This window comes from Apus apus, chromosome 2 (assembly GCF_020740795.1).
Source record: "Apus apus isolate bApuApu2 chromosome 2, bApuApu2.pri.cur, whole genome shotgun sequence".
In the NCBI taxonomy this organism is placed as follows: Eukaryota; Metazoa; Chordata; class Aves; order Apodiformes; family Apodidae; genus Apus; species Apus apus.
The window spans coordinates 30,704,999-30,732,020 of NC_067283.1; the positions used below are offsets into that span (position 1 = coordinate 30,704,999).

The 27,022-nt window shown below is 36.0% G+C and overlaps 1 protein-coding gene across 2 annotated transcripts in view; it reads left to right on the forward strand.

The window, feature by feature from the left end:
• AHR (aryl hydrocarbon receptor) overlaps positions 1-27,022 on the forward strand; it is a 65,314-nt gene that overhangs the window by 12,831 nt on the left and 25,461 nt on the right. Inside the window, exon 1 of one of the 2 annotated variants that reach the window (XM_051609989.1) lies at positions 5,512-5,558. The exons of the other annotated variant lie outside the window; for it this stretch is intronic. The gene's annotated coding sequence lies outside the window, so the exon portion shown is untranslated. Of the gene's footprint in view, positions 1-5,511; positions 5,559-27,022 lie in introns of those variants that run through there. 2 annotated transcript variants of the gene reach the window in all.

Genomic DNA, 27,022 nt, shown 5'->3' on the forward strand with positions numbered 1-27,022 from the left:
CATCAGGAAAAGCTAGAGCCCTCCCAGGTAGAGCAGTGGAGTCCGGCTGCACTAACTGCTGTCAAGTGTTATCCTGCTGCTGTATAGGAATTTACTGTTGTCAGCAGCTTCTGGTGGACTTGACTGGTCTTACTTGATTCATGGCTCCATCTTGAGCCGCTTTTGTACTCCCAAGGTAGAAAACACCCCGTAGTTTGAGGGAGATTGCTTGTGCTTTGTGTAGAAAACCATAGATTTTGATGTGAAAAAGTTTAAATGGAAAATCCACCACATCTCTTAGTGATTATTCTAGCAGATACATCATCCTGTAAAAATATTAGTCAGATGTAAATCTGCTTGGTTTCCAGCCTTGGAAATAATGTTGTTCTCTAATTAGCTTTTCTGTATTTGGTATTTCTACAGTGCCTATGAATACCTTTTGACATTTTTTGTATGAGCTGCTTTGATTCTTATCTGAGAGTTGGAGGACAAAAAAAATGAATAAGCTCCAAACAAACCAACTATGTTTCCTTTTGTATTGTCTTCTCCCTCCAGCCCCGATCCAAAACTATTACAAAATGTGAATCTTGGAATTGTATAGTTACTTCAGTATGAGACTATCATACCGTTACAATTATTTCCTAATCTATGCTTGTTCTTCCACACTGCCATACTTGTCTTTTTTTTTTTCTCTTCAACTCCGCCCCCCCCCCGCCCCCCCCCCCAAGCATTTCCCTCCCCCCAAACCCTGAGATTCATACTGAGCATTTGTGGCTGTCTGGTACAGGCTATTTTAGCCTGTATTTTACATAACGCAACGTAAGTAGGGATTTAGGCTTTGAAGTCCTAAATTCTAATCCTCAAAAATTATTATTAGAGCCATATAGCCATCACATCACCTTAAATGTAAAAATGTATGCTTTCATTGTTACACACTCATTCTTAGCTTGCTTAAAGATTTTCTTTTTAGGAGTGCTCTGAAACTAGGTGCGTCATGCAGCGCAGCAGCCCTATATCCCAGAGTTCCTTATAACTGACGTTTAATACACCCCAAACCTAACATCTGAAATTGAAAATTCTGTTTATATCGCAGAGTAAGAGCTTAATATGTCAATATATTTGCTGGTTAAAGAGGAGAAACTGGGTACAAATAGTGATAGTTAATGTATTATTTTATTTTCTTTTCCTGTTGCACTGTAGTATTTCAGTGATTGTTAATCATTGTCAGAACTCCCTTTGCAAGAAAGTAAAAGGTTATCTCCACTTCTCTGCCCTATATGTATTCTTTAATCGAAGGCTTATGGGAAGTCAGTGTAGAAGCTCTTATGTTCCACAAGGCTGTTGTAAAATATCTTGAAAACCCTGTCTTGGTATGGGGAGAATTTGTCATTTCTCTATAGCCCTTGTAAATAGGGAGATTAGTTTTAAGCATACTGTTCTGGGCTTTACTCTGGCTACTCGTTGCAGTGAATATTCTTTTGTTTGCAAGATGAGGAATCTAAAATATAATTTATCCTATGTGAACCATATAAGTGTTCTGGAGATTGACGCTGTTAGGATTAGCATGACATTCAAACCCAGAAGCGGGGAGCAGGTAAAAAAGCCTGGCCTCAGGAAGTAGTCACTTCTCTGACAGTATGTATTCCAAATCTTGTAATCTTTAATGCTTTCATTGCTATACTGTTGCACCTAAAGATAATGAGATTTGTAGGTTTTTGATTTTATTGTACAAACCACAGTAACTGTTGATCCCTCCTCCAAAGATTGTGTGAGTGCAGAAGTATAATTTGAGGTAGCATCAGGCTCTCAACATCTGTCTTCCGTGGGCTTTGGGATTCATCCATTTGAATTTATACAAGTATAATTTGCTTGACTGTAAAACTATGTCCCAGTAATTAAAAATTTCAGTATGAATACACTTTAAAAATAATCTATTCATACTGGAATAGCTTTTAATTCTGTGTGTGCCTTTATGACTCAGCAGTTTTCCTCCTTTGCGTGCCTGTTCATTGGAGAAATGCCCCAGCTTTTCCCTTTTGACTTTATCTGTATTCTGATAAGGCTCTAAGACCTGCATGATTGAGCTCTGTAGATGTTTACAGTTCTAGCCAGTTATAACACTGTTTATTTTTCCTGAGTAAACAAAAACTTCAGCTCTGTTAAAAGTCTGCTCCATACATGCTTTGATAGAGTGCTAACTAGTTAAAGAATGATTGCTTTGTGAATTGGTTTGGAAATATAGCTAGATAGCTGGAAGCTGATTCCAATCACCAGAGCTTGGTAGTTTTGTATTACTTTATAATTCCTTTACAAGAGAATATGAATAAGGTGAAAGAGACAACCAGTTTCAAAAGTGCTTTTCAGAGTTTCAGATGATGTATTGATATTTCCTGGGAGAAGCCTACTGGGACTTTCTGCACTTCAGTGCAGTGATGGACTGTCCGAGCTGTATGTTTTAGCAAGGCATTATATTAATGTTAAAATTTACAATAGTTGTAGAAACTTAAATGAATTAAACTGTAACAACTAGAATAGAGTTATCTGAGACTGCCTTAAGAAAATGCAGGTTTGCTGTTTGCCAGCTGTGAACATAAAAGGGGACATGGAAATAGGAATTAGTTGCCCTCAGTGGTGCATGCTCAACTCTGGTTTTAATTGAACAAAAAGATGCTCATTTTTTTTCCACTGAATAATTGCCTCTTGAAATTCAACCCATGTGCCTTTTGAATTGCTCAGTACTGCACACTTTGTGTGGCATCATATAACATCAAATAAGCTGAAAGACATACCTATTTGGCCTCTCAAGACAAATTCTGATTACAGAAAGTAGGAATTTACTGGAGCAATTCTGTGGTCTGGATGGTCAAATATTCTGACTCCTCCATCAGACTCCATTGTCACATCATCAGTGGTACAATTCCTGTGGGCCAGTGTGAGACACTAGCTTTTTGTACTGAAGTATTTGGTTCAGTGGATTAATTTTTGTCTCTTGTTGGCTACGTCAGAGGTCCAAACTGAAGGGTGGTGTCTTTCCTTTATAGTTATTTTTTCCCCCAGTGTGCCACATAATTATTTTGCATGTTTGGAGGAAGGGGGTAGCCCCCAGTGTACTCCTTGCTTATTGCATTTGTTTTTTCATGTACTTCTATCTGACATTGTTAAGATATGTGCCTAGAACAAGCAATCCTGGTCTTTCCTGCTTGTCCTCACCACTGCTATTAATTTTGCTTTGATAACATCATGCTTTGTAAGGTGTTATTTGTAATATCTTATCAGAGACCATGCTGCTGATTTGATTACATTCAAGGATGTTGAAATGCATCAGATGACCTACAGCACGCTGATACTGAAGGCTTTTGTTAATATGCTTTCTTGATGTATTTAATGGGAAACTTGTAGTCAGGTGGAGGTTAATGTATATAATTTTGTGTTTTGTGGCTGATCCTTCAGAAGGATAGCAAGGCAAATACAAATTCCTGGTCAATATGTTAATCAGGTGGCATAAATGCTAGTAAGTTATACCTAGTGATGTGAAAGGAAAAAAAGTTTTCCCTCTTCATGCACCCTGTCAGCATCTAAAGGTAAAACACAAGGCTTATGCTCTGCTGCAGGAAAGGTTTGAGTCCCATGGCTCTTAAGAGTTTTTAGGAATGCATCAGCCTGTGTATTTCTGAAGTGTCCTCCTTTCCTCTGCTTGCCTCAAGCTGTGTTAGCTGACTGCAGGCCCTCAGCTGGAATGCTTGCAATTACATCCTTTGAGTGTTACGAGTGTCAGCTACTCTGAATCCCTTGGTTTTTCTTGTAACATGGATGTACTACTCTGAAATGGCTACTGCCTTAGTTAAGTGCAGAAGTTCTTCCTCAGCTTTTACCCTGTGGTAATACTAGTCTTGCTCATCTGTAGACAATGGGAAAATCATGCCTGACAAACCCAACTGCCTTTTATGAAGGATGCCTGGTTTTATGGACAATAGGAGAGAGGTGAATATTGTTTCCCTTGACTTTAACAAAGTGGGGTGTTTTTTTGTATTACCAAACTGGTGAGTTAAGGTCTCTCCAGAGCATCCCTCCAGTTCTGTCTGAAGCTATCCATTCCTCTTCACCTCTATGTAGTGCAGGTGAGGTCTAACTGAGTCAACCTCAGTGGCAACCCATGAAGTGTAGGGAGCAACTAGAGGATTCTGCAAGGGACGAGGAAGGGCTCGTCTTTCAGACTGAGGGCATACATGTGGCTTTAACAGGATGTGTCCATGGGCAGTGAACCTAAAATTTGCTTGATAGTGAAATAAGCTGGGAATAAGTCCCATATCCCAAGTAGAGAAAAGACAGTCTTGGGCTGGAAAGGAGGCAACCCGCAAAAAGCCCTCTTGACTCCCTTGCTGTGGTTCAATCATTGCAGAAATCCTTCTGTTAAATTGCTGAAAAGTTTTGAGTTGAAAAAAAAAAGGACAATTTCAGCTCTTCTGGGATAATGTGTGTTTTTCCTTTAAATTAAGAGAGGTTTCTGTTAGAAAGTGCATGTTCATTAATACTCTTACATAGCAAGGGTTGAACTTGAAAACTTTCCAATCTCACCTTCATACTCTTTTAATGTAAATGTGGGGAAACTCAACATTGCATTTTAGTAGTAGAATAATTAAGCTGTTTCATACATGGAAGATAATTGACTATTTCCTTTCTTCAATTACAATCTCGGAGAAATTCCCTAGGCAAAAATTCTATGAAGTTGCTTTTGAGCCATCAGTTAGGTGAAGCCAAAGTTATGGTATTGTTTCAGGAAAAAAACAACAAACAAAAAACCACAAACCAAACAAACAAACCAGATTTGTGTTAATCATTTAGTACCAAGTGCAAATTTGGGTAAGATGTATTCCTCACTGAAACTGACAGGTAAGAAAATACCTGTCAACTGTACAGGGAATTTAAAAATCACTTTAGATTTGTAGGCTTTATAATAAAAGATGACTGATGTATAAAACTTGAGAGAACAGTAATTTTAATAAGACTTTTTTAGCAAGGAGTGTTAAGAATTTGTTTCAGAATTTGAGATTTAATTAAAAAAGAATCTATGGTATTAACTGTCATTTTATACTTGGTGTTAATCTGTTTTTTCTGCAAGTCAAAAGCATAAAAAATTGATTATTTTTAAACAATATGTAATGTCTGATCAGATTTATGCATATAAACTGTCTGCATTGTTATAATGTGTGGAAAAAGTTGTAGGAAAGGAGTACTCTGCTTAAGGAACCAAAGGTTGGAAAAAACAGAAATATGACAGGATAAGTACCTCTGTTCATCTTGGCTCAACTTCCCATAGATCTCCTTGGACAAGGAATGAATCGCTTTCTTATTTGACTTTTCATCTCTCGCTGCAAAAAAAAAATAATGATCAGTGTGCTTTTTCTCTCCTTCTTGAGGCTAAAGCAGTGTTGTATGAACAGGCTGCGATTTACAAGCGTGCACCTCTTGATGACTTTTTTCTGTAGAAGCAAGGAAGATGTACCCAGACAAGCAGTTGAATGGGAAATACCTCGGAAGAAATACGAGTGTGCCAGGATATGGTTTTGGTGATTCAGCAGGTGACTTGTCTCTCTAACAGTTATGGAACAAGAGTTCATTGCCTCTTAAGTTTTGAAACCACAAACAGTATACATTTTGGTATGTGGTTGTTAAGCTTCAAAGCCCAAGTGAGAACTGACAAATTTGAACAACTGCATGTTTCCTGAGGTTTACTTTTCTCTTTAAAAGTTAAGTGATAAAAGTAAAAGTAAAGTTATATTCCATATGTGTGTTAAAACCCTCCCTAAATAATCCTGAAAAAAATATTCTGGCATCAGGTGATGTCCTGGTTTGAGCCAGGATGAAGCCACTTTTCCTTTTACTGATATTTATTACTATTTTTTTTCCCCCCTCCTTTCAGTAAGCTCTGTAGTATTAAGTGCTGCAGCTTGGAGTGAAGGAACTGGCTAGCCATAAAAGCACTGCACACTAATTGCTATTCTGATGCATTATAGATATTTTATGTATAGTTGTTTTTCTGGGTTGTTTTTTCTCAACTCCAGGCTCTACTTCAAGTTGAGAAGTAACCACTGATGTATTAGAAGCTTAGAAATTCCCAGACAGCATATAGGTACCATTGACCCTCTTGGACAAAGACATAATAGTTCCTGGATCCTACACTTGGTTCTGTAATCTTCTGCCTATTTCTTGCTCTCAAAAATGGCTGTTTTCCTTTCAACTTTCATATAAATCTCATTCTGTCTGCCTTTTACATTCTCCCAACCTGGAAGTCTGATGAGGGTATTCTGAGCAAGAAGCATATGCTTGTAGGCTTTAAGGGAATGAGTTTTTCTTGCCTAGTGGTTGCTGCAGCTTCTGACTTTTTTTTTTTTCCCTCTTTGTCTTTTTTCTGCCCTCTTCTCCTTGTCCCCCCCAGCTCCAGCTCAGGAGTGGTGGTTCCTAATGCCTACCACACACATAAAATAACTTTGAAGTGTCAGGCATAGCACAGTTTGAGAACATCTGCTTTAGGTAGTTCAAGTGTTTGTGTGAATAAGGGGTTGAGTCTTCCAAATGCAATGACCAAACTCTCATTTTTGGAGGTAGGCACATGTTGATTTAGTGTGGTGTTTCTGGAGTGATTATTTAGCATGCTGTGAACCAAGTTCAGCATCATTCAGTTACTTAAGGAAAAAAAAACACACAACTTGGTGGCTGGTTTTTCCTTGTACCTAAGAAAACATAGCAGTATGTTAAGTACCGCGTTGTGGTAAGTGAAGGTATGTCCCCCATTTAAGGGAGACTACTGCAGAAACACTTAACATTCCACACTTAATAATGCTATTGCTTTCTTTAAAAAGCAACATTAAAAAGGGTAAGAACACATAAAAAAACCTGAGTTCAACTGTCTTGCGTAGCAGATCTTGACTTTATTTTAACCTGCATTGTAAGCAATGCAGTGGTGTATAATGGTTTTTCAGAGAAAAAGCCTCTTTTAAGAGGAGAATTTAAATTTATTTATTTTTATCTTTTAGTGGTCTTAAGGGAAACACCAATCTGCTTCAACAAACAGTTCAGGGCTCGCTGAGCTATATTTTGGGACTAGGTCAAAAGAAAGTATCCCATGAAAATTGAGGAAAATCTCATATGCAGTCTGGTGACACTTCAAGTTCTTAGGTTGTGTGAGTGTTTTAAAACAGGTTTTTATACCTTTATGGTGTATCTTAGGCAAACCTAGTAAAAATCTAATGTCTTAGTTCTGTAAAGTGCTTTTAAAATCAGTGTTTTGTGAGTGTCATAACTTCAGCCATGTTTAAGAATAGCTACTATTTATGCTGTTGAAAGAAACACCCTATGGGTGTGTGATATTGTAGGGAAATTAATTCAAATACTTTACAACTTACATTTTGCAAAGCATTTTGCTCTAAGCATGCAGTATGCATTTTTGTGCAAGCCAGTAGGGTCTATTAACACATCTGCCATGCAGCTAACTTGATGAGGTATCCCTCTTCTGATGTATCACATGGAGGACTAGAATATTGTGCAAGGTATTGAAAATTGAGTTAATTCTATGAATGTTGAAAAAAACCCAGTTCATAACTTTTGGTCATAATTTTTCTGTAGTAGCTAGTACAACTTCAGTTTTTGGTAGCATTATATTTTATAGAAAGTAGCAGCTGTGTCTCCAGGAGCAGGGTTTAGCAAAGTTTGTAGATTTGTTTAGGTGGTGGGTGAAAACGGACAATAAGCTCAGGCATAAAACTGCTGATTCTCATGCTAGGTTTCCATCTTAGTGAGCTTAGCACTAGAATGTTTTTATTTTGTTGGGGTTTTTGTGTTTTGGGTTGGGTTTTTGTCTTCTGGGTTTTTGTTTTTGTTTTTTTCTGTTGTTTTTTTTTTTTTTTCTTCAGACTTGTGACATTTTTGGTGCCTCAGAAGTCAAGAGATCTCTGTCAAGAAATTTTTGAGGAGAAACTGCTGATGTTCTGCGATGTGTATATTTGAGCTGAATTAAAAGTTCAGCAGAACACTGTTACTAAGCTTTACAATAGCATTTAGTCTGAATGGTATATTTTGAAAACATGCTGAAACCAGCACTTAATATTTATCTCACTTCAGAGTTCAAGAGCAAAATAGACATTTGCTTTCCTCAAACCATATCTTGGGCAGTTTCAGTTGATAAGTTATAGTGTTTCTGTTGCTGTTTTGACATTTCTGCATTAGTGATACAGGAAGAAGCACCAATTGAAAAAATGTTTTGTTTTTTTTAAAAAAGAAATTGCCTGGGCTTTTATGTACTGTGTGTGCAAGGTGGTTTCCTTCTCAGACACTTTTGCTTGCTTAATTGAAAGTGCTTGCAGTAGTGGGGACATGCTTTTAAAAACCCCTGATCTTGTTTTGCTGTGCACGCCAAGTTAACCTTAACTTTTAGTAAACAAAAAAAGGCCTTGACTGTAAAGAAAAAAATATTTTTGAGAGTGTGCCTGTGTATGCAAGCAGATCACCCTTCAAATGGATCTGAGCTCCTTGCTCATAAAATGTGATTCAGGGTATGTTCAGAATCGACAGTTGGGGCAAAATTTAAAGCAGTGATGAATGCACAAAATGAATCAGTTGTATTTTTTTACCTCCTCAGCAAATGCTTTTCCAGTAAAATAGACTGTAAAAATATATATATATAAATAAATTTGAGCCAAGAGGACACTTCTACGCAATCATTAGAATGCTTGGTGAGAGAAGTAAATAAGACAGAGGAAGAGGAAGTACCTGAACAGGACAGAAGAGTGTGACAAAAAACTTGGGGAAACATGGCTGTGTTTGAGGAACCTTAGCAAACATTTCTATCCCACACCTCACAACTTCAAATTTCTTTGTCATTTTCTGTCACCTGCAACATCCATTCCAGTCTGATTGTCTGGTGCAAAGGAAGTGTGTTACTTAGTTTCCATTAATTGGTTCAAGTAACAATGCTGCAGAGCACCTTGTGTTGTGAAATGCATCTCCTCTCTGAAACAGTATGCCTCAAATGAGTCGCTACATCTATTTATAAAGATGTGTTTTGGGGAAGGATGTTACATTGATTCTGTCTTTTCATGGAGAGGCAGTTTCTGAAGTTCAGGAGTGGGGAGAGATTATCTGATCTCTCTGTGTTCCTCTGACTGAGGTCTCATACCTGACTGTTAGTGACTAAACTGGTGATAAACAGCAGAGATTGCCACTCGTTTTTAGCCCTTCACCTTATTTTCCCAGTTTAAGCTCGTAAGTGTCCTAGGAAGAAATATGGCCATGCTCATTTTTGCCCCTTCTCTCCCAGGAAGCTCGTATGTAAATTACTTTAAAATCTCTTGGAGAGGACTTGCCTGATTAAGGGGCATAAATGGAAATTAACAGGGAGAGAAAGTGATTTAAGGTGCAAGGGGGAAGATTCAAATGGTACACTATTAGATGTTTAAACCTGTTCAGAAAACAGTTTTGCTTTAAACCCATCTCAGAGGAAACAGCTTTTGCAGAATCTTTCAGTGCTTTTCACAGTCATCTGCTGCTTGAAACTTTATGGGATCTTATCTGTGTGAAATTTTGCAGGAAAATAACTGTCTCGCTCTGATTTGGTAATGGCCCCCAAGCTTACAGCTTCTCTCTATGGTAAAGTGGGTCACATTCTTGCCAGGATGAAAATAAAATGTGGGGATTTAAACTGTATGTAAATATTTTCATACTTGAGGTATCTTTCAAGTATTCTGAAAATTCATTGGCTGCATTAGCCAACCCTGTGCCCGTAGCCACATTAAAGTAAATGTCAAATTAGAGCCATACTCAGTTAAATACAAGGTACAAGAGACTTTTGGAGGAATTGCCTGAATTTCTGACTGTTTTTGTTTGTTTGTTTTGTTGGTTTTTTTAAGCAAGTTACAGCAGTGAGAACTCTGCTATATTTCAGACATTTTCAGACTTTCTAACTCAGGGTTTTGTGATGGCACCGTCTGTACAGCCATGTGATTCTTACTGGCATCCTTCTAGGGTTCCATGATCCCTCACTGGAGGGAATTTCTGTCTTCATATACATGTTTACTGACTTTGTCATAACCAGATTGTCTTCTTTCTGTTCATTTTTTCTGATGGAAGAACCCAGTAGGTGCTATTAGGATCCTTCTTAGCATGAAGAACTTGAACTCCATGTTTGAGGGACTTAAAAAATGCAAATCATACCATTACATGCTCATAGACATGCTTCAAACCTACAGATATGTGGAAGGTTCTCTGGGAAGATGTGCAAAATTATTGCTTTCAGTGTTGCCACCATGATCTGAGACAGGAGGATTTAATCTCCCTCAATTAGAAACTTAATGCTTAACAGAGGATGTAGCTTGTTTTGGCAGCATCTGTGAGATTTCTAGGGAATCAGTGTTGTATTTTAATAGCTTTATATTTTGTGATTTCATCATTATGATCAGTGACTCAAAGCACTAAAACATTTCACTAAATGCTACTTTTTGTCAGAAAAACAACCTAGGAAATAAAAAAAATCCATCTTATGAAATATTTACTATGTTTAGATAATATATAAAGGCCACAAACTCAACTCTTTTCCCCTCAAGCTGTTGGTAGAAACCTTAACTGATTTACATTTAAAGTATGTTTGTGTAATTTCGGGTAACTAAAAAATTAATCTCAACTTGATAAGTTGTTAGCTGATGCAGTAAGTTTGAATATAACATTGCTACAGTGTCATCTTTTCCATGTACTTTCTTAATAATAAGTGTTGCTGTCTCCTTTCTGAGTGTGATAATGGGCTGTATGTTTTTCAAATTGAATTTAAAGATTGTCACTCCACTTAAAGGCTCTGTAGAAGGAAGGTACATGCATAACATAAATGAAGTTAAGATATACGAATAATAATTTTATAAAAGCTGATTTATTTATTTATTTATTATTTTTATGCTGTGCAGCACTGAAAGTTGTAATCAGCTGTGATAACCAAATTCGATTTTTAGTTTTGCAAGCAGGTTGAGTTGTTTGTATCAGCAGCTATTACTGTTTTGCTTGCAGAGTAAGTTGCTTCCAGGGAACGGATAGGATGTCAAGTAATTTGTCACTTGAATTTATTCTGCAAAGCTGGCAGCTTTGTATTTATATACTCAGTCGGTGTAATACTGAAATGTTTGGAATGAAATAGTAGATTATTTGGCACTAGGATCTAAGGATGGAAATGCCATTTGGTACATAAAAGCAGAAAGTTGTAAATTACTTACAGTACTAACTAGACTAAACATCCATAGTTCCTTTCTTAAGTACATTACTGAAGTTCATTTAGTTTATTTATAATTCACCTTTAAATTATGCCAGTTATGTTTGAGGAGAGAGGCAAGTATCGGTAGTTTTCACAACCTTTCATGCATGAAGAGCAGGAAAATAAATCTGATATTATAGACACTGTTTTCATAATAACTTATTTTGTCACTAAATCTAGAGTGGGCTAGGGAAGTTCATAGCAATATGATAACTTTTTGTCTGCTCTAGAAAGTCAGAGTGTCCTGAAGAAGGAATGCCTGGCAATTCGTGTATGTCTTTTCTGAGTAAAACAAACCATGTTTATCCCACCTACTATTTTAGCTTTATGCAGGTGAGTACCTTCCTCTGCTCACACATTAACATAGTAATCAAAAGTAATGTGCCTTCTAAAGTCCCCTTTGCTCTTGAACTTCTGTGTTTAAATGTACCTGAAAGAGCAATATGCTTTTAGCAGGCTGATTTTTTTTTTAATTTTTTTTTTTTTTCTCACTGCCTAGTTGCTGCACATAAATTTGTCTCCACAAAACTGGAGGCAGTTCAGGCTTTTTTCCACTTTTCCTGAAATGGTAAAATAACATAAATCAGAAACTTTTCCAGTAGCCTTACACAGCCTAGGTTGTTGGTTTTTTGTGTTTTTTTAAGTTTAATATGTTTGGGTCAGAGAGAGTTAAGAGCTGTTTACTGAATATTTGTAGGAAGAACATAGTAGTGGTCATCTTCTGCTCTCTTTGAAAAGTGACATTAGGTTCAGCGGCATTTAATATTTGGCCATCATATTTGCCAATAGCATATAAGGTATGCAAAAGAGAGTTAAAAAATTGGGAGGTTGCAGCTGATGTTGCTAAATATGTTCTATTAAACTTTTGGGGGGCTTCTGCCTTACATTAGCAGGTGAGTTCTGCAGCAATGGCTGAAGCTGGGTGGCTGCGAAAGCCAAGTTGCAGTGGTCTGTTGCTCAGTATATTAATGAAGAACTGTTGTGTTTGTTTTACACTAGCACCATATGCTGTGTACTATCATAGTTTAAAGGCAAACGTGTCCCCTGCTAAAGCTCTGCAAGTTCTAGAGCTAGTAACGTCCACTTTCAGGTGGGCAGGTGAACTGAGGGTAGTGATTGTTGATTGTTGTCTTACCTTCATAAATCAAACCCTTCAGTTATTTGAACCCTTGCATTTGTTATCATCTTATTACTTGTGTTTTGCTATAAGAATGCAGATTATTCAACTTTATACTCATTTGGAATGCAGGTATGTGCAACTGAACTATAGAATTAATAAATGATATCCAAAATTTGTTCATATGTAAGTGCTGTCAAACTCTTCTATGAAGTTTTCATCTCTGTTGGAGAAGTAGAAGCATTCTATTTTAAAGATAAAATTAATTCCTTAAATTATGATTTGCAGTTTTGTAACATTAATGGTGATGTACAAGGCAGAAAGGGAGATGCAAATAGCTTTTGCCAAAAATTCTCATGTTGCTGTTCCTTCTTTTGTACTCTAAGGTCAGGATGATTGTGCGAAGCGGTGCCCAGAATCAATTGGTACTCTCTTCTGCAAAACACTTCATTGCAGCAATATATTTGGAAAAAAAATAATAATCAGAATATGATTTAATTTACAACCACTAATTAAAACAATCTTGATGAGTTCAGAATCCTTCTGCACAAAGGCCTGGGATGCAGGAAGGAAGTGGGGTTCCTATCAGTAACAGTCACTGTCTGAATCCCAGGGAGAGCTCCGTGTCATCTTCTAATCTGTTCTCTATGTGCTCCTCTTCCTAACATATTAAAACTAATTATAGTTTCTCATTTTATTTTATCAAAGCTAATCTTTAATTAGTTGGATTAATTTTAGAATTAATGCAAATGTCTTAAATTAGGAATATGGATGTAAAACTTAGTTTCTATTAAAAGATTAAACAGAGACTGTGAATAGTTGCAACTGCACTGGATTGTTTTATATAAAAAATATATCTTGTCACTAATGACAGCTGTCAGAGGGTTATATTTCTACATGTCTTTAATAGTTCAAAGGGCCTAGTAGAGCAGATGAAGTCAATTGAGTAAAATTGTCAATAGAATATTTCCAAGTATTTTTGTACAATTTTCATATTTCAGACTTGTAAGCTAAATGCATATGTTTCTGGAATTATGTGGGAGGTTTTTTTTCTGGTGAACATAGTAGTTAATATAAATCTTTTTATCTAAGAATCAGCTGTGCAAAGAAAACTTGACACACATTTTGGAGAGGAACAGCTCAACTACCAGAAGTGCTTTTGCTTTTCTTCCTGGCTAAATCCCAAGTACTCTTAAGCATATGGAACAATTTAGCAAAAAAATACGTAATTATCAAACAGATCTGTCTTTGCCACCTTGAACATTATTTCTTGTGGCAGGGTAAGTGAAACCTCATGTTTAGATTTTATTTCATTTGATCTTCTGCTATATTGGCAGAAGATTACAAAAAAAGTATGACAGATGGCACCATTAAAATATGAGTTGATTTGTGCTTACTCTAATATGAATCTGAATATACTTGACAAAGGCATGGCACAAACTTCTAACTGAAGTTTTGAAGTGAAGAAACCAAAGTACATTTATCTTGGTAAGAACTTAATCTATGTAACTGTAAAAACAAGTTTAATATCGTGCAGGTGTTCACAAGCAAATATATGCACATTATTACACTCATTATAAATAAAGCTGTGATAGAGTTTTTGCTCTAAGCTTTTTTTTTTTTTTTCTTTTCCATGTGTAGGCTAAAATCCGTGAATGGTAATTCTGTTGCATTGTCTGCTCTGGGCAAATACCCTTACAGATGTTGTAGCCTTTATCTAGAAAAAAACCCAATTTGCTCCAGAAGAAATATGCCCCCTGTTAAATGACTTCTGGTTTCTCTTAATTAACTTCATCTGAAGTAATTTCAAAATTGAGTTTTCTGGACCAAGTTATGCATTTCTCATGAAACATCCATCCTGTAAAAATGGCCCTTTCAGTGGGGACTGGATCAGGGACTAGTCTTGTCCTTTGTGGTCACTGCTCCAACTGGGAACCTGCTTTCTGATTTTAACATAATAGAAAATTTTCAACAGGTATTACCTATACCCCCAGCTTTAAAACCTCCACTGCAGTGGAAGAGAGAGTGGGAACCACCTGTATCAGAGGTGGGAATGAAACTTGTGTTTAGCATATCCTAATACTGTAAAAAAAGGGCTATGTAATTTTTCTTGACATATAAAAGAGTCGGTGGCTGCCAGCTGTCAGAAGAATCTCAGTTTACACCATATGGAGAAAAGGGAGGAGAACACCTAGGTTCTGGACTATGCTTGGGGTCAGGATAAAGTGGGTACCAAGCCATTCTTTCCAGGGAGAGGTATGGGAGCAACACATGGTGGGGCTTATATGGTGAAACTTAAGAAACTGAAGTACTTACGGTATTTAGGTTGTGAGGTTTCTAAATAGCATCTTGGGTATAATTTTTTTTTTCATGAATCATATCCTTAGTGTGGATCTGGCCTTCTGGAGTTGAGTGGTATAGTACTCTGGCCTGTAGCCATATCAATCTCTATTACAATTGTCCATGTTAAAACAGTATTTCCTATTATGTAACTGTTTTCAGAAGTCTGGGAGCCAGACAGTAACTGTTCAAACCACCTACTAAAATGATAAGAATGTTTTTTCACTTCAGTAGCTATAGTTAATGAAAAGTATTTATATAAACTTGTAGTTATTCTTCTTTCAGCTTTTCTGGTGGGACTTAAAAACAGCAATAAGAAGGACTGTTCATTAAGTTGGACTAGGTGTCTTTGGTTTCTTCAGAAGATTTTGGTGGAATCTCCTGAGTCATTCTTGGAGATAGTATTGGACTGTCTGTTCCCATAACTAATGTTTGTTCCATTTGTTTTTAAATTGTCAGCTCCAGAGATACAAGATACTGCAACAGCACATCACGGATACCTTACCAGCTTCATGGCTGGGTAGTGTCACAACTCTGTAAAGGTTCCTTGTGCTGTCAGATTCTTGCAATAAGTTGTATTTCTGAATAGTCTGAAAATAATAAGTGCCCGCCCCCAATACAAACATAATTAAAAAAAATAAAACAACCCCAAACCCTCAAACCCCTTCCCCCCCAACCTCTCCCCAACAACAATAACAAAAAAAGCTCTGCAAGTCCACACAAGTCTCATAGTTCTTGTAAAACTTGAAACTGAAATTTTGTATTGAAAGTCCAAGATACTATTGATGTTCTTCTGTTTTTGTGTGGTTGCCCTCCAGAGCAGTCTTCTCAAGGCAGAACCTTCCTTCATCTGTGTGTATCACTGGGTCAGTTAAGTGGTGATGCTTAATGAGCACTGTGCATCTGTCTTGATTTCTGAGGTATTTTATTAACAGTAGAATGGAAGTACTGAAAATACAGATAATATTTTAGGTACTTTTTGGTTTACTGAAAAGTTTGTGCTATGAAAGGGGTGTATTATTTTTCTGTTTAGAATTATTGCAAATACAGCCTTAACTGGACTGATTACTTAAATAATGAGCAAAACTCCAGATTAAATTTCCAATCTTAGAAGCATAAAATATGTTAAAGTATTTTAAGGCAAAGAATATGGTTTTGTCTATGAGAATTTGTAGATATGCCTGGTAACACAGTAATCAAACTACCCTTTTGCTTCACCTTTACTGTGGCTGTCTTCATGCACTTCCCACTCAATTGAGCAGAGACTTTTCCCAAAGACCAGTAATGAGTTGCCCAGTAGCAAGTGTGTATTAATACTCAGTGTAATGTATCTGAGATATATTTTAATATTTCGTATAAAATTATCTAATGCTAGAATTAATAGAATAAGGTTTGCAAAATTGCACCCATGCTTTGTCTGGTTTTATCAGACCACTTCTGTCTGAAAATGGAGGCATTCACAGGTTTGCTTCTGGACAGAGGAAAACAGGCCCTCTGTGAAATGCATCCCTTGGGGGAGAGCAGATGACAGGAGGCAGAGATTCATGTTTCACTCAAGTCCAATTCTTCCAGAGTTTAGCCTGTTAGCTGCTGCTTCATAGCCTTCCTTGCCTTTCCCTTGCCACATTCCCTCCTCCTTAATGTTGTAATGAGTAAAATAGTTTTCCTTTGCATCACAGTCAAACCTTTAACAACCTAAGTTATATAATGCTGCTGCTGATTCTGCTTTCTGATGCTTCAGCAAAAACGCAGGCCTGTGTCCCTCCTGACCTTCTAAGTACAGTCTTCAGTAAAGGGGCCTGGGCTCAAATCCAGTCCAACCTTTTTTCCCCCCCCCTTTTTGTTGCTCTCTGTGTACAAAACCCTTGAAACTTTTACCTTGTTTGTTATATCTAAACTCTAACCATTCATAAGTCTTTAATTTGTAAACTTTATAGTTCAGTATAACAACCTAAAGCTGTCAGAAAAGATTATATTGAAACATTGTGTAATCAGAAGCTTTAAATTATGTGTTATTTATATGATATTTTCCTATGAGGCATTTCAGTCTCTCCTGATGATAGAATTTGAACTTCTAAATCTTTACTGCATTTGTCCTTGCTGTGCTGCTGGAGTTAGAAGTGCTCTTATTCCGGTCTCATAGTTAAGGAAATGAAGTGTACAGGCCTGTATGATTTCCACCACATCGCACAGGAAGACAGTGTCAGAACCACAAAACCATCCATCCTCTCAATTTTTAAGCACATTTTTTATAACGTCCTCCTTGTCTTTGGCCTCTCTGGCTTTCTCACCTACCCTCAATACACCCTGCCCCATGTATACACTGTAGTGTAGTTTATAATCCTCTATTTACTTGAAAAGTATAAGTGTCTGTAACCATGTGAAAAATCTGCCTAATCCACAGATTCTGTACTGTTTATTTCCTTCCTCATTTTTAGATGATAATTCTGCTATCTTAAAACTCCACCATGACAGATGCCATGGAGAAACATTAACTATTGGTTTTGGAGACAAGTTAAACTGTCATTCTTTTAGGATATTTAACTATGATGGTTGTGATGTTTCCCCAAAATAACAGTGAAAACCCAGTGTCTTGTCCAAATTCTGTCTTAGCAAGTTACTATACCTGTAGCCTGTCACAAATAAACTCATTAGGTAAGATCTAATTCCTGTCCTGGTTACCTGCCATTACCTATTCAGCTTTCCTTAGGAGAGAGAGGCTAAGGTTCAGTTCTTCTAAGAGGCTTTCTGCTGGTATAAAAATAATACTAGGGAGAGCTGCAGCTTTTTAGTAGAGACTTTCCCATATTTCAGATGCTAGAAAGAAGGGGTTTATGGTTTTCTTCTTCCTCTTGTTTAGTATTTACCCATGTGGTTCTGCACTTAGCAGAACAGTGGATTGCAAGTATAACAACCTATTAAAATGTATCTCCTAGTTTTATTATAAATTAGTTTTATGATTGAAATTGCAATTCAGTAAACACGTAACTTTCAATGCTGTAAAATGGCAAGTAAAGTACTGATGTGTTTGCTCACCTTTGTGAAACTTTTAAGACACTTAGAAGATGCTGATACAAATTTGTGTGAAATTTTTTATAGATATGCCATTCATTAAAACAATTTAAATTACAAAATTGAGAAATTTAAATAAAAATCTTCTGTAGAAGATGTATATTCAAGATCATACTACGTTAAACTATAACGTATCCAAACAAGGCTGAAGAAAGGGAAATTTAAATACTGTGTTACAGTATTCCAGGATAAAGTGGTTTATCACCAAACATGTACAGAAAGGTTTTGAAACCTTTTGAAAGTTTTTCTGGTTTTACTGGTGGTGTTGGTAAATGTTACCAATGAGCAATATATATATATATTTTTTTTTTTTCAGTAGAACAGTAAATCCATTTGCTGTCTCCTCAATATTCGGAAATTCACGGCTCCCTTTGAGTCTAGGCCAGTGAAATTTGATTGAAGTTAAGATAGGAAAAAAAAGTGATACTCACTGCCAAGTTTTTGTCCATCTTATGATTTATAGCTCTGAACACTGGAAACAAATCCTTGCCATAGACCTGGAAACCAAGTAGCACTGGTCTGAAGCTCACAGACATGTCAGTTTTGAAAGGGCAAGAAACAGACTTCCTTGTGCCAAAAATAGCTTTTGTGCTAAATAATCTAAACACAGTATTTGATTACAGATAAGTAGAAAATAGTATTTTGTACTTTGGACCTTTTTTATGCAGGAGGGGAAACCCACGGTCATTTTAAAATTAGATGGATCTGGCTGTATGAATATGAAATATCACACAATCAAAAACTTTGGTACTTGGCAGTGAGAAAAATGTTGTGTAGTGTTTTTATTCCTCATGTATATTTGTTATGTATTGATTACAATGAAGAGAATATTTGAGACATCTGCTGCAGTTCACGTAATGTGTACAGCTTCCGTGCTCTCCTGTTGTTGCATGTAAAATATGTATGAAGACATGCCTGAAATATAAGTACAGCCAGCCCTTGGGAAGATCTGGAGGTGTACCTTGAGTATTTTCAGTGCAATGCTGACAAAATATTTACTGGTTTATTTTTAGCGTCTATGTTTTCATCCATGGTCTGTGAAACATTCAAGGACAATTCTTAACAAAAACTTAATACTGGAAGTTCTTTATCTTGATTATACAAAAAATATAAATAGTTCTCTTTAGTCTAGCAAACAAATATGGCCTACTTGTAGTAGTTGCTTAGGTGACAAACCCTAAAGGTTCCTAATAGTTTATTTTGAAACCATTTGTATTAAGGCACTTTTAACCCTCAGAGTCATCCACTTTCAGAGATGAAAATTCCCTTTTATTTTGTTCTGAATTTTTTGTTTGTTTGTTTGCTTTTTTTCTATCTAACCTAAGTATTTTTTTGGGAAAAAAACCCCCACTTTTCTTCCTCCTTTAAAGAAAATTTCTTGTATCCTTGAACATCCTCACAGCTGGATAGACTTGTGCTCTGCCTGCCATGTCTGATTGGATAGCTGATGAGTTTGCATTTTGCTTGGTTTGAATGTGAGTTGAACTAGAAAATACTGGATGACTGAAAATTGAGCAGTGCATACGCACAGGACTTGCATCATGTTCAGTGCAGGTCTGTGGAACTGAGGGACTCTTGTTTGAGTTACTAGAACAAAATCTGCATTGCAAACGAGACACGCCTGGAAATTCTAGATTTCTAGAGATTTGTACACACAAGCAGGTGATTTGTATCTGTACATCAGTTAAGTTACTGACTCTTAAAAGCCCAGGAAATTCCCAGAACCTGACTACTTTTTTACCCTTTACATTTTCTCATTTTTTAATTAGTGGAAATAACTTTTTCAGGCTTTTTGGCTGGTTGGTTGGTTTTTTCACCTCTCTTCTGAAAACTTGTTCTGGTAAAAGTATTATTTCCCCCTCAGTCTCTTTTTTTTCTTCCTTCACCAGCCATAACCTACTGATATATCTTCAGAAGTATTCATGGAGGTATTGTTTATTCTTTTGGGATAGCTACTTCATGGCATTTTCTCTCTCTTGAACCATGAGTAATTTCTTTGAGGCCAAATTAAGAAAAAACTGTCTCCTGTGACTCATAGGTTATTTCAATTGCTTGTCCTAAATGTGTAGGCATGTTTCTATGTCTCAGCATTAACTGAAAATCATGTTCATGAATCAGACTATATCCTCTGAGGTTGAAGGCAGTTTGTTACTAATATTTTAACCTTTATTTGGCTTTTGTTACAGAAATATCAAACTACAGGTAGAGTATTTTTATGCTTTAAAAGTAAAATATATTCCTTGAGAGACACTCCAGTATTGCCATAATATGGCACATTCAGTCATTCACATCCTTGAAAAAGGCAACAGTTTTTTCTAGTCACTCCCAAATACATAATTTCATTCTCATTTTGCGTGTTTATGAAACCTGGTTATTCAATGTAATTCAAAATTATCATAACTGCATCTCTAAAGCTTTAGTTATATTTCTTTTCTCTGGTATCTCTACATTCAGAGCAATACTTAACAAGATTTATTAATGAAATGTAGAGGTTATACCATCTAATAGAAATGTAGCTATTTACAATTTATGAAATTGATGAATGTTTTATCTTAAAAAAATAAATAATTGAATTTTTTTGTTATTAACTTATTATCTTTGATAATAATTTTCCCCTTTACAGACTCAGAGATAGCAGGTGTAAAATATTTCAGATAATCTTAGTATCTAAGGTTGCCTATACATACAGGGATATATATATATATATATATATATTCTCCCACTTGAAATGGATCTTTTGCCAGTATAAACAGTTTAGCCTGTGTTAATAATGTAGGCAAGAGTTTAATATTAAGCTCTGTTTTCTCAGCAGTGCCCTCCTTGTCTTAGCTGGTGAACTTCATGTTGGAGGTTAGCATTTATTGCTGGAGCAAAGACCACTCCCCCTCATGAGAACTGTTGTTTAAGTAATCTAGAACAGACTAGTTGAATTTATAATTCTATTCAAAAGGTTATGAAACTGTCTGAATTGGCTCTGACTGCAAACTTTGCCCTGTTTGGCCAAATTGTGGGAACTGTGCCAAAATTTGATATAAAACAGTGCTGGGAAGCTCTTTAAGACTAAATTCCAGAACTGCATGACTTATGTGCTAACAAAACACTTGTGATACTAAGCAAGTGTTGCTTCAGTACAGTTTTAGCTTTAGCAGATGCTTAACCTAAAAGTAAAAATTATCTCCATGCTGATTTAAGTAATTTGTGGCATCTCACTGTGACTTTAAAAGGCCCAGTTAAAATTTGACATCTTGACATTCCTCTCTCTACACCTCTTTGCATTGAGCTGCCCTGGCTGCTCAAAAACTTCTTGCTATGCTTTTTCTTTGGGGCAGAAAAGGTATGAAAGTGAAAAGGTTGTAACTACAGAGCATCTTTAGTATGGTTTCCATGAAGCTTTCCAGCCAGCAATCACTGCATCGGTTTGTATTCAGCATTCTTACAACCATGGCTAGTTTAGATGAATTTTGAGATGGAAAGTCTGTTTAATCATGCATTTCTTCACTCCTTTAATAATAATATATTTTATCTGGCATGCTCAGGTTTCAGTGGAGTATAATCTCTCTGAGCTCCACAAGCAAGCACCTGCAAATGTGGCGTATTTTATTAATTTATGTCAGAAAAATGTCTCTTTTCACTCAACAGAAAGCATGCTTTTCTTTTTCCCTGTTTATTTTGTTCTTTCTGATTCTTTGGAAAAATGCACTTTTTTTTTTTTCCAAATTTAGTAGTTTCTAGGTTAGAATATAATAGAACTTTGCTTGGCTGAGTTGAGTGTTGCCAGTGTGCTGATACACACTGCTAAGGATGCCCATATCTTGCTCTGTGGGCAGACAACTGAATATTACATAATAGTCACATGCAGATTAAAGACATTCTTATGATATTTAATTTTTATTGATATTCCTTTTGAATATTAGTACAAGTCTTGTAGGCGTGTCACTTCTTTCATGGAGAAGCAAACTGGAATGTTTTTTGAATGCCTCACTGTATAACTTCAATAAGATTAGCTGCCAATATTACTTTCTTAAAGTAATGGCAGACAACTCAAGTATTTGTGTTAAATCAGGCTTCTCTATCAATGCACATCAGAAAGTTGGCTAGATAGTTGCTGACATATACCTTATGCTGAATTCTCTGCATCTCCAGTTACTTCATTAACTTTGCAACACTTAGTGCAGGTAGTGCCCTCTTGAGTATTGTCAGTAAAGTATATTTTGCACTTGCTGTGTGTCAATTTTGTGGTTCTCCAGTGTTGTCACTTCTGGCAAACGGAGTAAGGAATCACTGTTTACAGGATTCCTGCTGAAGGCACTCTGGTGACTGCAGGTGCTGTGTGGTCATTGATTTTGCAGACTGAACTGGATGATGTAGTGGAGATGGGACTCCAAAGCAGCTGGCTGTCAAGCGAGGAAAGGATTGTTCTCACTGAGAGCACAAGTGTCAGGAAGAGGACACCAGTTGTTGTGGGTTGCAGGGGTGGCATATCTACCAAATTGAAGCTCTAGTGATCAAATGGTTGAAGATGAAAAAGGTCTTTTTTTCATCCTGACCTAGGGCTTCTGTTCGAGGATAGTATGGAGATTAAGTGAGATGTCATATTATTTTTTTTAAATTGCTTTCTCCATATTCTCTGCTATGCTCCCAGTGTTATCAATTAAGATTATTGCATTACATAAAATCTGTTACTTTGTTGATCACTACTTACAACTAGTGAGAGAAGCACTTGAAGGTTTTGTTTCCAGCTAGATCCACCAAGTAATCACAATTGATGTTAAATGTGTTCTAGTTCAGGGACCTGGTCTGAAGTGAGAAAGAATGTAGACATTTTCTCCCATTAAAGGTGAAAGCAATAGGTCTAATATTGAGGGAAATGCATTTTGAAAGGCCAGTAAGGATGTAGATGTGTTGTTATTCCTACAAATTTAGCAGCTGCAAAGGATACAGTTTTTCTGCATCATAACAAAGAGTATAATTTCTGAATATCTTAGATTAATTTCTTGAACTATTTCTTATCATGTATTTCCAGGTGATTCAGCATTCTGCTTGTAACTCCTCCAGTTTAGAATGTGTCCCAAAGCAGTTTCTCATACTGAAAGATATTCCCTGGAAAGAAAGAAAATTGCTTAATACCTGCTTTCCTTAGGTATTCACAATAATATTTTTTAGAAACACTTGCATAGTTTTGAAATGAAACATGGCTTTTGGCTGTGGTAGGAACTCAATTGCTTGAATTCTGTTCCATACCTGAAGTAGACTACTATGTGTCAGACTTTTTTTTTCCCCCAGATACATTGTTAGTCTGATAAAGTACAGTACATCTCCATAAAAATCCCTCATCACCTAAATGTAACAGAAACAGATACAATAAACTGGTGAAGACCAGTGTTACTATTGGAACATAGTTGGTAGTTATAACATAAAATTGAGTTTTATATTTGCTGGTTTCAGTGCTAAAGCATTTCACAACTGTAAAACAAATGTACCAGAAAATATAAATTTATTCTGTGTCTAGAAAGCTTATTAAAGTCACTAGCTAATTTTGTTGTCTTTGGAATTTAGCGTTTAATTCAAATTGGGAAAGTAAGGGCAATGGAAATGATGCTTGTTGCTGAACGTAGGATTAAGTGACCATCACTAACCTACTTGGAAAGCATATGCTTACAACTTAGCCCTCTTGCTAAAATTGTGTAGCAAAAAATATTTTGTTTTGCTTCAATGTTTTTCATGGGAAATTCTGATTAATAGTTTTATTGTATCTTTCATGTCTTTTGGAGTCCTTATAGGTATTTTTTTTTCTATTTACTCTATGGGAGTATTCATGTTCTAATTTCCTGTGGCAGAAAATTAAGAGGGGATGGAACAAGTTGTGCTTAATTCAGAGATTATAAAGCAATTAACTCTTGGGATTATTTTGTCTGGCTACATGAGAAACAGGCTATGAGAAGAAGCGTCTGATTTTAAACTAGGTGATGATGACTGTGATACTATTTTTGGATGAGTCCATATCATCTGTTACAGAATCTCTAGCAGGTATTTCTGAGGCCACAAGCATTGTGACTAAGTCTTTTCAGAATTACTGCTTTGCAAGATGGCCCTCCTGTACCATAAGGCCAGCATTTGTTGGGATGTGGTAGCCTTCCATTTGGCTGTAGTGAGCCAGACGTAAGCTTGCATCCAGGTATCTGGGGTTGCTCACTGTCAGGGCCCTCTGTTGTCTCTGTTACTCTCATAGTATTTGTGTCAAGGTAAAAATCTTGCTAGCAGTTTTTGTTAAGGTTTGCTTGCAGAGCATTGATAAAGAAGTTTAATTGCACAGGACTGGTAATTATACCTTACTTTTAATAACTTTATAACCTTTACCAGTTACACTCATAATTTCATTTTTAAAAGTTTATACTTAGTTTGAAACATAAATACTCATTTTTATAAGTACAGCTTTCTTTTAAATATTAATTATTCAGAGTTCTGCATTGTCCATTCCATTGTTGTGTCTCACCAGCAGAAATTCAACAAGCTGTTTTTAAAATCTTGACTAAAATTTATCAAGTCTTGGTGATCTAAAATATCCACATTCAGTCACTTGTGTTTAGCTCTATTGAATTAAAAGGACTTTCACTGTGAAATGTATCTTGCTTGATATTCTCAGAATGAACAGAAATATTTGGTCATCTTTCGTGGGTTTTCTTCTACATTTTTGTATTTTTATCACTTCCACCTAACAAGAGACCAATTTTGTTGTTGTAGTTCTGGTCTTCTAGCGGATTTGACTTTTTTGTGACACTAGCTTTTTCTAGCGAGCTAAACAAAATGTCATTTTTATTTAATACATGGAATTTAGTTTTCATTAAATCATTGGAGGACCACACCTACCTGAGCAACATCTGCACTTTATTTTTTATGCCCTTTTATTAACTGAGAAGAGGGATTATAAAGATTTTCCTTTCTGTAGATGGAACAGTTAACCTTTTTTCAACAGTTTTTAAAAGTGTGTGAATATTTTAGAGCTGTCACTTACTGATGCATTTCCAAAGCTGCAGAGCATGAAGTCCCCTGTAGTGCAATCTCTTCACAATACCTCTGGGTGTTGAGGGAGAAACTCCAGTGACTGGGTGGCTTGTAGCAGGCATTAGCAGGCCTGTCATTTATCATGGAATCATAGAATGGTTTCTGTCACAACAAGGTAAATTTATTTGTGTTTTTCAGGAGTTGCACACACCCAATGATATATACACATGTAATTTCTTCTGTACTTTTTTTTTTGCCAGCAATTTTACAGATGTCTTGATTTACAACAGCTTGATTTCATTCATGTTCTGTTTTCTGCAAAAGGTGTAGGTTCTAATTTAGCAAAATATGTAACTTCACGTGTACCTGTTGCAATGCTGTGAAAGCATAGGAAGAAAATAGCCATACCCTTGTTTAATCTGTTTGAGCTCTATAGCTCTGTTAATTGATAGATGTAGAGCAGAGCATCATTCACTAATCAACTGCCTGTAATTCCTCCCTTTAATTTCTTATTTGCACATTATAAAAGAATAAAACCACACCTGTGTATTTGTATATGGTATTTTTCAGAATTGCAAGCCTGATTAGGTATCTTTACCTGCAACTTCGAAAGCTGAATGTGGGTTTTCTCAATAATCATACAATATAAATTAAAAAGATTATTTGCGTTCTTCTACTGCCAGTGGAGTTCAAGCAGTTTTTGTGAGTGTTCTAGATATCCTGTAAAAATAATTGTTATGGAAAGAGTGTTGCTACATCTTCCGCTCACTTGAATTTAAAATTAATTTATGATTGCAAATCTGTGTGGCCTATTACAGGAATTTTAGACTATCCAGTAGGAAGAAGAATATTATTTTTTTTAATTTCAAAGCAAACCCTCAGATAAATTCCTGACTAATTAATCAGTTAATGTCTTTTTGGAACATGTTTTTCCTCTATGGTACCTTTGAGGGATATTTTAATGAAAACTGTCTGGCTTGAAAGTTTTTAGCTGCAGTGATAACTTAAAAAAACCTGAAAGGTATAATTTATCTTTCAGTTAATGTACTTAGTGTAAAATAATACTTAACATAGTTGAAAAATGAGTGAACAGGAGTTCCTTAGACTTCTCGACTAAAGTTCTGAGCAGCTGGAAAACAAAGGTTTTCAGCAGGTTTAAAAAGCCATTTGGAATTTGGGGTGAATGTCTCATAATTATGAGAAACTGCAGGTATTGTACAAAAGTGCTGTGGCTTTTATAAATTTCCCTTTGCAGTTTTGAAATTTTGGGGCTGGAAGGGTTGGGGGTTGTGTTTAGCTTTATGGTAAAGTTTAAGGTACAATTACTCAAGTAATTTTAAGCAGCTTGGACACTACAGAACCATCCAGACTAATTTCAGATTTGGAGACTCTTCCCTCCACTCCCTTCCTTTTTAGAACTGAGTTATGGACAATCTTTGAGTATCTAGTTTTACTTGACAACATCCTGTTTATTAGAAGACATAGTGCAGAGATGGGAGATAGTATGTCTTCAAGTATTTTGTGGCAATTTGTTCAGATTCATCATCCCTTACTCATTTTATAATTTTCCTTTCAGTTGGATATATTTGTGGTCTGAATAACAGTGATTCATGGTTATAGTGTTTTATCTTAAATTGGAATGCATGCTTAATTGTTTATATAGTTAAAATTTAACTATGGCAGGGGAAAAAAAAAAGTGCATTTTGTTTGAAATAGCTTTCTTTAACGTGTAATATGCAGTTAGGGTTCTTATGTCCTGCCCTTTCTCTGAAGGGATCTTTAGGTCTAGAGCAGGCTTGTATCTGAGGTAACATAGTTTGACGTCTGAAATTAAATGGAATAGAAGTAAGTAAGTACTGTCACACTTTAAAGCAGTGTTTTTATCAGGTTATAGGAGGTTGTTGTATGAAAACAAAAATGTCCTTTAACAAGACTGAGAAACTAAAAGTGAGGGTTGTAGTAAAGAGAAGGAGAAAAAAAAGGACTAAAATAATGACATTTTATTTCAATAATATTGATTCTATTGTGAAAGTATTATAGTTTAGAAAGGAGATGGATGACAAATTTGGGGGCTATCTCTAAAGGTAACAAAAAAGTCTGACATTGAAACAGATCTTTTATTAAATTGCTTTTTAAAGTATTTTAAAAACATTTTTTCTTAAACAAAAGAGCACAGCATCACATACATTTCTAGTGAGCCTTTCAAAGATAACTCACATTTTTCC